Source organism: Trachurus japonicus, chromosome 4 (genome assembly GCF_045865225.1).
Source record: "Trachurus japonicus isolate A0001 chromosome 4, Traja_1.0".
In the NCBI taxonomy this organism is placed as follows: domain Eukaryota; kingdom Metazoa; phylum Chordata; class Actinopteri; order Carangiformes; family Carangidae; genus Trachurus; species Trachurus japonicus.
The window spans coordinates 3,695,315-3,707,508 of record NC_140910.1 but is presented as its reverse complement, the minus strand read 5'-3'; the positions used below and the strand labels follow the sequence as shown (position 1 = coordinate 3,707,508).

Genomic DNA, 12,194 nt, shown 5'->3' with positions numbered 1-12,194 from the left:
GATTCGCTGTGGATGGAGAAGGAAGGGAGGGAAAGGGTGATGACGTGACGTCACATACGCGACATAACATGTCATCTTTCTCATTGTGTTTTCTCAACAGCATTTAACTGAACAATGGCACAATAAACGGTCAAACTGTTGACATGACAAAATATCATTTAAGCGTACAGTATAAACTACATTTGTGTAATCCAAGGCGTAACGACTGGGGGATCTGAAAATAATTATTTTCTGTCCATTGAACACCATTCATTTTTTACGCTTCGAAAGGTCCCATGGAGGTCCAGCGGGAAGGGGCGGGACTTCGCCACTCTATAAGGACTTTGCCCTTGTTTTTTGAAGACGCCGGTCACGTTGCCTCTTTAAATCCCTTTTGCACTTTCTTGGCGATGAGGATTCTGTCTCCCTGCATGTGCATGACCCTGCATTTTGCTGCAGTATGCAGACTTTCAAATTTGCCGCGATAGTAGCGAAGCCCCTCTTGCTGATCGGCAGGCCACGCCATGGAGCCCAATGTACAAACAAATCTGAAAATCTTCGCTTATGAGAAATACTACTTATTAGCAGAGTTCATAATCCACCTATATGAATGCAGACATAGGTTTTGGACAATAAACAATGGAAAATGCTACACAATGTCCCTTTAAATATAAATACAGTATGTATGTAGCTGCAGAATTTGTGAATATTTGTTCTTTGTGAAGAAATGGTTCATTTGTAAAGATTGAAGCATGCTGAAGAACAAAGTGCTCTGAATGAAGTCAGTAGCTCTGTGGAAATAGAGAAGGGGGAGACACTAACTGCTGGAGTGAGAGTAATGGTGCATCCAGTCAGACTGCCTGTCCTGCCTGACCATGATAGTTACACTCGGCTGTAAACACAGCGTGACACAGCAAGAGAAAGTTGTGTAATGAATAAAAGAGAGAGCTAGAAGTTGAGAAGTTGAGCTCTGACTCCTCTCTCACACACACACACACACACACCTGCCGGATAGCTGCGGGAAGTGTGTGTGTGAATGGCAGCGTATCCATCATGTTTTCCTCCCCACAATGAAACAGCACCATTAACTGAATTGCTTCATCTCATTGTGCTGTTTTCTTCCACAGTGGTTCAAAGCGACCTGACTGGCTGGAGGATTAGCTACAGACTATCTCACTGTGCCCATCTTCTAATAATTGCTTGGTAGTGGATGGAAACACTCATTCATTTAAATGTTCTGTTATTGCTATTGGAAATTTGCGCTGAATGGATGGATGGATGGATGGATGGTCATGACAAGTGGTGCCAAAATGGCAATTTCAGGTATTCCATTAGTCTTGCTTTTTAGATTAGTCATTTAAAACAGAACTTGTCTCTCTGTGGTTATTCTGCTATGCTCTTGTCTTCTAAATCTTAACCTGGTAATTGCTGGAGCTGTAGTTGTGTGGATGACTGGATGTGGTATTTCACTGTGTTGACGAAACCAGGTATATCATGACTGAGAGTGGAAACCACCTTTGTGCTCGCTCCGATTTGACCCCGAGTTCACTGACACATTATAAGTCATGTTTGTGCAGCGTGGATTACAAACAAATCCTCTTTGTGTCCTGCTGTTGTGATTACAGTCTGTGATTTTTTTCATTTTTTTCCACGTACCAGCGTATTATATGGAAGATTACTCAGAGCTTATGTTCTGTTGTGTTCATATGTTGCGTTCGTATGTTTGCTTTATTGCCTTGAAGTTATTGAAGAAGCTTTTAAAAATCCTGAAGCTGTAAGTGTCCTTGAAAGTGCGACACACTTTCTGTTTATCACTAGTTTCACTGCGAGACCGCCCGCCCCAACTGCCGACTGTTGATTTACAAGTGCAGCACTTTGTATTTGACTTGCCTCAGTAAGTTTCACCTTAAACACAAAGGCCTCTCTGACGGCTAATCTAAATCCAGGATAAGGCTTGTTAAGCGTGGCCATTGGTCGTTAATCAGGCAGCAGTATGTAAAATGTAGAAAGAGGAGGGTAAACATAGCTGCCGGCAGTATTTATTTAAGCATGGAACACCTTTACTCTAAGGAATGCACACATACAGAGCAGTACCTTAAATGTGCTTATCATCCCATGAACTGGTTCCCACAGCCACTATGGAGAGGTAAAACATTGACAGCACTTGGGGTGGGGGGCTCTGACCCCTCACATACATCTGCTTGTAAAGCGTTCACTTTAGATGATTCATAGCATTGAAATAACTGTGGAATGTTTTCAGATTCACAGAATTAAGCTGCTTTATGAAAAAGCCCCGGCCTTCGCTGCGGAGGTGTTCCTGCTACATTATGATTGGACCTTGGCCAGAATCAGACGAGCGCAGGTTCAGTCTGTTTGCGTCATTGAGAAAGTATCTGCGCATAGAGAAGAAGTCATCGCTGCAGACTGTCATACCACATCACCAATAACATCCATGTTTCACAGTAGCGTGCGATGAGTGTCTTCTGAAGTAGATTGCAAAGATGTTGTGTTTTAGGAGTCGGAAAAGACGTCTCTTTTCCATATCAAAAGAAAACTGAAGTGCAGCCTGTACACTAACATGGTTTTTTGGGTAAACGCACGCCAGCCAGGTTTGTTTGAGTTCTCAGTCTATGGTCTTGTCACCTCCTGAGCTAACTGTATAGTATATGAAAATAAGATCTCATTACAGTGTTGACAGAATGCTGATGAGATAGCGTAGAGGCAGCAGGTGTAAAAGCAAGAGATAACATACCCACATTCATTGAGCTCTTTTTCAATTTACATTTACAGTCACTTTTCCAGAATGTGAATATAAAAGATACTATGGCGATCACATGAACTAATTTATCATGTGCTTTGTTGCATTTCCTTATATTCTATTGACTATATATAGAAACCAACAGATGTGCTGCTTAAGTTAGGTATTTTGCAGATAGAAAACAGCATGCACACTCACTGTATTGCTATACTACTTTACATAATGTTGACTAGTATCTGATATTGCAATAGTAAATTGTGTGTTAAAGCTGGTTTGCTGTAATGTTGGATCCAAGTTGAGCTGATTGAAGCGGGAGCAACAACAACAAGGCTGCTGAACCTAATGTTCCTTGAGAACCTGACACTAATGTGATGTTGGCATGAAAATCTAAGAGAAAGACATCAGCCTCCGCTGATTGTAGATAAAAATGCCTCTTGACAGGGATGTCCATGCATTACTTGACATGCATGAAGGAACCGACAGCCAAGTAAACAAAGTAAAGTTTCCCTCATACGACTGTACATGTAAAGACTTTGATTACAGACAGTAGGTTTACTACTGTACAGTACATGTACAGTTAAGTCTTTCCATGCAGACAGTAAGTTTGCACAATCAGCCCCATTATTATTAGTATAAAAAAGCAATTTTGTGACTTGAGAGCCAAGAACGCAGCAAGTGCTATACTGAGCAACGAAAGGCATCACATGATCACGAGTCATCCTATTATTAGCAAGTGAGCAAGAACATGTGTGGCACGTGCCAAGAGCAGTCCACAGGGACAATGCTTGTTTCTTATGGAGAGGGCTCCTGGCAGCTCCAGCATGGTGTGGGGTTGTATTTTCCTGGCATGGTTCAGGTTCACAAAGCCCCTGAGGGCCACGGACAGATGCCAACATGAAGCTGTTGCTGAGGCAGAATGCACAATCCAACCAGTTTTTAGGGGAATACGGCTAAATATCATGACATGGGAACACAGGAAACACCACCTATTGGTGTTTTAAAGCATTTTATCATCAGGATCTAATGGCAGAGATACAGGTTCCTCTTATGCTGTATTGCTTTCTGCCTAAAGCACATGACTTGTCTGACAGATAGCAAAGGAACTGTGGGTGTCTCTGCTCCAGTCGATGAATAGAGCACTCACATAAAATTTTAATCAAATTTTACAACAGAGGGATTATATCTATATCTATCTGCTATGTCTTGTTTAAAGGGTAAATTCGTCACCAAGATTTTTTCCCCCTCTCTCTTATTTAAGGTTGATTATAAAGGTGATAATGTTCCTGAAAATAATCTTTAAATAGTTAATCCACAAACTTGAAGCATCTCTCACATTTTTATTCCATTCAGCTTTTGTTTTCTACCTACTGCTCTATATCAACAGCTATAGTAAACACATTGTCCACAATGATATGTTTCATTTTAAAACTGTTGTAGAATGAAAACCAGAAGAGCTTTTAAATTCTATGTGAAAAATAGTATGAACACTCACATACACTGGATATTTGAAAGCAGGTGTGAGCAGGAAGTAGCTTTGTTGGTTGCATAGTTGTATATAACACAATATGGCAATATTGGAAAGTCATTATAATTAGCATAAATTATTACTGGAGATTTCAAAGCTTTATCAAATGCAGATAACTGTACAACAGATTTGTTTTTGTCCAGAAAATAGTCACATGATCTGAGTGTGACCAATCAAGATACAGTACATATAAGAGCCATGGTTGAAAAGACCCAAGCAAACCCAGGTCCCCGAACCTCTGTCTCCGTCTCTGAGTTTGCTTTGTCTACACTGAAACTACTATGACTTACTGAGAACTGGGATCACCTGTTCACATTTGAATGAGTTCCCTGGTATCACCACTTCCACTGCAGGTGTCTAGTTGGCTCAGCTGGCTCACTTTATGTTGTAGCAGTAGCTTGATGGATCTGAAGTAGTTTGACATTTTTGGAAATACACAATAAAGCAGACAGTTTGCGTAGCTTAGCAGAAAGGCTGGAAAAAAACAGGGCTGAGAAATTCCAAAGAGAGCTGAGAACGGCTACGTTAGGGTTGGGCGGTATCCACATTTTGATACTGTTAGATCTCTTCCACATTTTCCTGAGGAATTCGGTGTAACTGTGACCAATTAAAATTATGTTGTACAGTTCAGACGGAGTCACCAAAATGTCAGCTTGCGCCTACATCGTACAGAAAGGCAATACTAAACATAAGAATATTGAAACAATAACAGCAGCTAACATTACCTTAGCTGAAACAGGATAGATGAGAGTTGGTCAACCTCTCATCTGTTAAGGCTAACTGATAGACCCTTAGATAAACCCAGACCAGTAAATAAACTTGTTGTAACTTACCGGTTAGTTATTGTTGACAGCTCAATTAAGTATTATTGGACTGAACAATACCACACCAGCGAGTAGAGTGGACTGAGGTTTTCTGCCACATGCTCGAACTGAACCGTACAGCCGTACACATGTGACTTCCTGTGTTTACAAACCAAAAAAAGTTTTCTGTTTTATCGAGATGACGAATAAATACATTCTTTATCCTGAGAAAACAGACTTTGTTATATCAAGATAACAAAAAATAAGTAGTTATCTTGAGAAAATGGCAATAAAATAAAAATATAAATAAATACATTACCGTTCTCGGCTTCAGTAACTGTGCACCTCTAAACTTCACACATTAACATATCTTGTTTTTTGAGTTAAGTGAGCAAAACCTGAAAACAACATGCCGTTTTTTGGAGGGTAGAATTCATTTTCTGGAATCTTCTCTGTTTGAAGCGGTCCCATCAGAGCCAGTGTTCCTGCTAAGGAACTGTCTGGCAGTCACTTATTCAGTGGCATCAGTCCTCTCACCTAACTCTCAGCAAGGGAGTGAATACGCACATTTTCTCAATATAGTTCTTCTCATAGTGTCACAGTAACACAAGCAGACGAGACACAAATTGAGTCAGTAGTGTCAGTTGCTTCACCAGACCACCAGATCAGGTAAAGACGGCAGTGTGTGCTGAACTGAGCAGGGGTGTGTTGTGTTGTTTGTCACTTTCGCTTTCCAGCACTCTGAGGAAGAGTGTGTCAGGTTTTTTTTTCTCTTTAAACTTACAGTCTCATTTTATTGTATCACAGGAAGTAGCAAACGGGTCACACACTGTAATTTGCGAAAAAGCAGGCACGAAGCAGCAGATTAATTAGTGGTAGACAGGAAGTTAAAAGTTAAAATAATAAAATCTGAGGAATCAGATGATCAAGCATCAGCAGTCAGAGGAAAAACACCAGCTGTGACACAAGTATAGTGTTCCAGCTCACAGTGATTTGACTCTCCACTTTGCTGTGTAGATGTTAATGCTGTGTCACTGAGAAGAAATCTATTGTCTTCTGGGAATGTGTTCTCCGTCTGCACTGCTTTTTGCCTTTGACTTTGAGTTAAAAAGAGAAGCCACACAATGATCCAAAAATGAGTAATTAGTGTATTGACTTTGTCTATTAAGCCTATCGCTGTTTTAGGAGCTGCCATGCAGCATAAAGTGAGTCACGACCACTCTGCAGTCATCTTTTTGTCCTATCTTGATTATGGACGTCTCTTTTTTTGGATTATCTTTTATTTTAGCATGGCTTCCTTTTAGGTTGCGTAACCAATGGCGCTTTTTTCTCCCCACAGATAATAGAATTGATGCGGTTGGCTTAAATTTTTTTTCCTCCTAAATAAAGCGAGCCGCTGTCAGTAACATCTAGATTTATTGAGTGGAGAAATAAAGGTCTATCCGCCCCCTTTGAAGAGAACAGTTATTTTTTGCAGGCAGGGAACGGAAACTGGGACATGAGAGGAAAAAAGGACTTTCACATCTAGCATTAAATGGGTCACCTTCAGTGGCGCACTTGTCTGTGTGGTCCTATCAGGAGCCGGAGAGCCGGAGACAGGAGCGATGTAAGAGGGGACACACGTTTCCTGTCTGAATGTTAAAGTCGTCGCCGTCCCCCGACACGTGGAGGCTATTTCAAGACTAATTGTGAAGCATTGTCAGAGGCAGACTGACTGTCAGCCCGGCCCACCTGTTGATGTACCTTGTGACAGGAGTCCCATCCTGGACTTGGTCTTTTCCCCTTCATGCTCTGTCCATTTACTAACAATGGATGTAAAGCACTGTATTAAAGAGGAACTATAGCAGGATTTTTATTTTTAGCTTAACTATGTTACATTTTTACCTAAATTAAACAGCTTTGGAGTAATTGTGATGGTCAAAAAATCAGGGAGAATGGAGGCTCTCTGGCTTCCACCTAGCGTCTTTTGGCTGAAAAACAACTTTGCAAGGTCAGCGCCGCCGCCCCGGTGTCCCAGCTCTCGGCTCTGCAGCACCGCTACACAAATGCGCCTCGTAACCTGTAATCTATTGTTTATGACAGATAAGACACAGATATACACGTCGTAAATTATGACGTTATCTACCGCTCCATTGATTGATTTCTCACTGGCTTCATTGAAAACAAATTTTGCACATGGCCAGGAGGACGGTTAGCAAAACAGAGGAAAAGCGACCGGACTTGCATAGTTCCCCTTTTAAAATGATGTATTCACAGAGATAGGCAGCTGCTCTGAATGAACAAAATAATTTCTTTACATGAAAGAAATACACCAGGAAGTGTGTGGTAATGAAGCTTTTTGCTTTTACCTACAGTTGTCAAGTCCTGTTAATAGCTGATTTTCATCTCTGTGAAGTGAAGTGAACCATTCCTAAGGGATTAGGCGTGTAAGAAAATATCGATTCACTGAAATATCAACGGGATTTCGTTTAGCAATACTGTATCGATATGCAAAAGCACTGTATCGATTTTTTTATCAACAATTTACATCCAAACATTCAGGGTGGTGGTTCATTTTTGTGTTGCATATAAAACTCTGACTGATAGCTGGCAGCGGTCATTCAGACATTGACTCCTGGAAACAATGAGATCTCGCGAGAGTACAGGTTTGTGGCTCATCCTATGCTCAAGTGTTAAGTCAAAAAAGGAAGCAATTTTCAGTTCCTTTTCTCTATTCTGTTGGAGGTAACCTTTCCTCTATTTTGTTGGCTTTGCACTTGAGATCCACCAAGCTGTTATGAACAAACGCCACAGCCAAGCACTTCATGCTTAATCTCCTTGGTTGGACGGCGTAAACAGAGGCATAAAATAAGAGATCTAGGCTATTAATCTGATAATGTCGAGCTCTGACACTGAACCAACCTCCTTAATGCTGGGTTCAGCTCCACACGTCATAAAATAAACATGACAGCATGATGCATGGAGAGCGTTACACAGCGCAGTTAGAACTGCATTGTCCCATCACTAATTGAGCCTTGGAAGACACGGGAGATGACATGACTGGTTTAACCAAGAGCATGAACAATGAAGAAGTTTGTAATTATCACTCCCAGTGGGTGATATTTACATAGTGATGGAACAGATGTATCAGTGTCTCCACTGTGTAACATTATCCCTTAGTATAAGATTTAACCACAACTTAATTAATGCCACAGCAGATGGTGTCAAAGGTAAAACACCTGCAGTGATATCACTTGTTGTTTGTGTGTTTTCAGCAGAGAAAGAGCAGTGCTGAATATCTGAGGCAATGAGCATCATCAGTTCTCAGCCTAAACACATAGCTGCTGCTGCTAGGAGTCCTGCAATCAGAGTAATGATGACACACAACACTGGGTGATGTCATGATCTATTGTAGGATCATGGGAGTTGTCTCCTCTACCGTTGCCATCAGCTTTTCACGCTTTGGAATCCCTTCAGTGTCGGTCGTTTAGGAGCATTCATGTGAAAACGTAGTTTTTAATTATAAGCAAAATTGTCAGAGCCATGGATGAATTATTAATATGATAAGAAAAAATGTAATAGAAAAAAATGTAATAAAAAGAAACACTAGAGATGATTGATTTATAAGTATAAATGTTAATCTAAGGATATATTGTAGGCTAAATAAGAGCAAGCATTGCCTTTACGTTTGATTATCCTCAGTCTGATAATCACCAAACTATAATGAGTGTGTGATGAAATGTTTCTGCTGCAGAGACGAGAGCAGCTCACATCCAAATGAAATGTTTATCAGTAATCATGGAGTTCTTTCCCAGTGTGGTGTGATGGTAAATCACTGAACCTCTAGTACAGACCCCTGCTAGTTATAACCAGTGAAATGACTGAATGAAGTCAGTACTAAGTCAGTAATAAAAAACGTGATATCCTTTGACAGCCTAAGCTGAGCTGTTAAAGGTCCAGTGTGTAAAATGGGGGTAAAACTATGATATCTAGCATTCAGATTCTAGATTGCACCCCTCCCGTCGGCAAAGTGATGGTGGCCTCAGATGACAATACTTGTTTACCACGATTTCAGGAGCATGGAGCGATGAGGTGAAGATCTAAACCATGTTAAGATATTTCTGCAATATGTCCTTCGTCTTTCTTTCTGTCTTCTTCATCGTTGTTTTATTTAAGAACGCGAAACAGCCTTCTGGTTGGCTGGATTTTCTGTTTGGGCTGCCGCACAAACATGGCGGCGCAAGATGGCGACACTCTCTAAACTCTAAAGCAAGACCCTTGCTATCCACAAGTTTCAGAACGTCAAAAACTGAAGCCAGTTTTGCTCTTCCGGTGGAATAGTATTTACGTTTCCATGGTTTCACTAGTTGTCATAGTTACGGAAAAAGCATGGATCTATTAACTCTTTTAATAATGGATGTCCATTTGTGTGATATCCATTGTTAAAAGCTGGCGTGATGATCCATGTGTTCTACAGATGTTCAATGAAAAAAAAATGAAAAAAGGCTGCGACTACTGAAACCATGGGAACATACTGTAAACATTCAATTCCACCGTTTTTCCACGCTTTTGACGTTCAGAAAAAAGTGGTATGTAAAAGAAGAATTATAAGGCTCCAAAAACCAAACAAATTATATTTTATAGTGATTATACAATATACAAATATATTCATGGGTAGTCAGATTTTGCCAATAAACCATGCCAATTATTACACACTGGACCTTTAATGTTCTTTTGTATCATTTTTACATAGATCTTCTTTAGTCTGATGAAGGTTGACCTTCAATCTATTTTAGATGTTATACCTCTACCTGAAGGTGCCGGACTAAAAGCTATTGCATACTGTAGGTGCTCTTGTTTGTGCTTAATCTATGCAGGTCATGAGAGAGAGGGACATGCTCAGAGTAAATTATTTACCCAGCTTGGTTCCTCTCCCACATAAATGAGCCTCGCAGTCTGTCGCCACATGGGAATTCCTAAAGAGCTTAAAATGAAATGTTACACAGAAAGGTTAACAGGAGCTGCTTGTACCGCACTGTTCCATCTGACATGAACACACACACTTTAACTGTAAACTTATTAGACGCTTGTTGTGAACAAATGGCAGGTTAATGTGAACACAAGCGCTGGAGATTCTGTTACAGTCCCGACTGCAATACTTTCTACTTTTTGTGCTTGAAGCAGAAATAAGCTGAAGTGACTTTAATGACTGATGTAATGTGCTGTGAACTGGAGCACAGAAACAGGTTACCCTGGGTCGCTCAAGTTTCACAGTCTCTCATTGGGTAGTTTTGGTGGTTTTCAGAAGAGGTGGTGGTGATGGGAGTGCTCTGTGTGAGGACTTACTTTCTCAGCCCTCCACAACTCTTAAGAGCAAATCACGGCTGTTGGAAGCAGTGAAGTGAACCTTGTTCATGTTCTCCACCTTCTTCACCTTCTCCGAATGTGCGTGTTTACCAGCAGGCTCCTGTATCTAGTTCACTAAACACAGAAAATCATTTTGTTATCTGTGATATCAACAGGTGGTTTCAAAAGGGGATGTTTTGAAGACTGGATTTAGGTCTATTGCTTTTTGGAAAATGGGTCATAGAAACTGCGGGGAGCTGAGGTGAGACAAGCCAAGGGCAGTGTTAGAATCAAATACTGTACAGCTCTCTGTCATCTAAAGGAACATAAACAGAAGCACTAAGTCAAACTGTCCTTTCAATTATCACAAAATCACATAGTAGGAAAAAACTGAGATTTTTCTAAATGCAAAACTACCATTGCATTGTGTTTTTAAGAAACAGTTGAAGCAGAGTTGAATCAAAAGATAAATACCCCTCTCGTGTTGGTATGCCAAATATGCACCTGCAGCCAGTGGGTTGTTCACATAGCTGAACATAAAGAGTGGAAACAGCTTGGTCAGAACCTCTAAAGCTTTTTCTTGATGAATAAAGATATAAATAAAAACACCTGTACAAACAGAAATGTCATCATGATGTCAATTCATGGGACTTCTTAAAATAAATACATACGGACACAGACATTAGAAAGCGAACTGTTCCCTAAGGCGCTGCATTTATGATGCTTGTAAGTGCTACAAAGGTTACCCTAATTAAAATAAAATCTAAAATCTATTTATCTATTTATACATGTCATTAACATGCAGGTAGTAGATATTTTTTTCTGACTACAGATCGCTCGCCAATCTGTATGAAAAGAAGAGAAACATGGATTTATATGGAATCTAACTGCACTGTTAACAACACCGCATCTAACAGAATCTGGGTTAATAAATGTAGATGTTCCACCATGAATCCTTGTGTGTCACAAACATGGTCCCAATTGCACCTGCACCTGCACTTTTTTGTTGATACTATTTTACTGCTGTAGGCCATTTAAAATACAGATAAACAGTACATGCAATTAAAGCCTATGATTTTCAAGACTTCTAAAACCTGGATTATTTGAATTCCCTGTTACACAAATTAGACACAGAACTGGTTACTTGATTAACACCCTGCTGCGCATCATGTCCCATCACTCTCGCATATGCACGGCTCAAAGATGCCTGTGAGTCATCTTACATTTGTCCGTTCAGAGGGCTCACTGCTCATTGACATCCATGTTGGAGTGGTGTGATGCCGCCTCGGGCTTCCTGACGAGGGGGGGAAACTGGAGCACAGCTCTGAGCCATAGGCAGAAATACCAGGCCTAACTAGGACATGTCGAGAAACGGGGCTAGTGGTGGGGCGTCTCTTACAGAGGAGTTCATGGAGGAATGATGAGAAGTGGCTCAGGGAAACAGTACATCAGTGGGCATGAGCTCTGGGTGTCACATACTGTGGACTGTTTGATGCCACTCCTGCCTGCAAACATGTGACAAAGATTTTTTTTTTTTTTTTTTGCAGAACATTTCTCATACTGTGCCCACTTAACAGCTGCACTTTTCCATTATCCACTACTACTGTAGCTTCTTTTGAGAGTGATTTGTGCTACTCAACCTCTTAGACATCTTACCATGGAGTTACGTCTTAATTCTAGTAACATACTCTTGCAGTGTTTTTCAACCTTGTGGTCGGGACCCCACGTGGGGTCGCCTGGAAATCAGATGGGGTCGCCTGAAATGTCTTTAATTAGGATTAAAAACACCACACACATCTTAAAC

At 40.7% G+C, this 12,194-nt stretch overlaps 1 protein-coding gene across 7 annotated transcripts in view; it reads left to right on the top strand.

Moving 5' to 3' along the window:
- LOC146988283 (cyclin-dependent kinase-like 5) overlaps positions 1–12,194 on the top strand; it is a 45,380-nt gene that overhangs the window by 11,074 nt on the left and 22,112 nt on the right. The window lies entirely within an intron of this gene.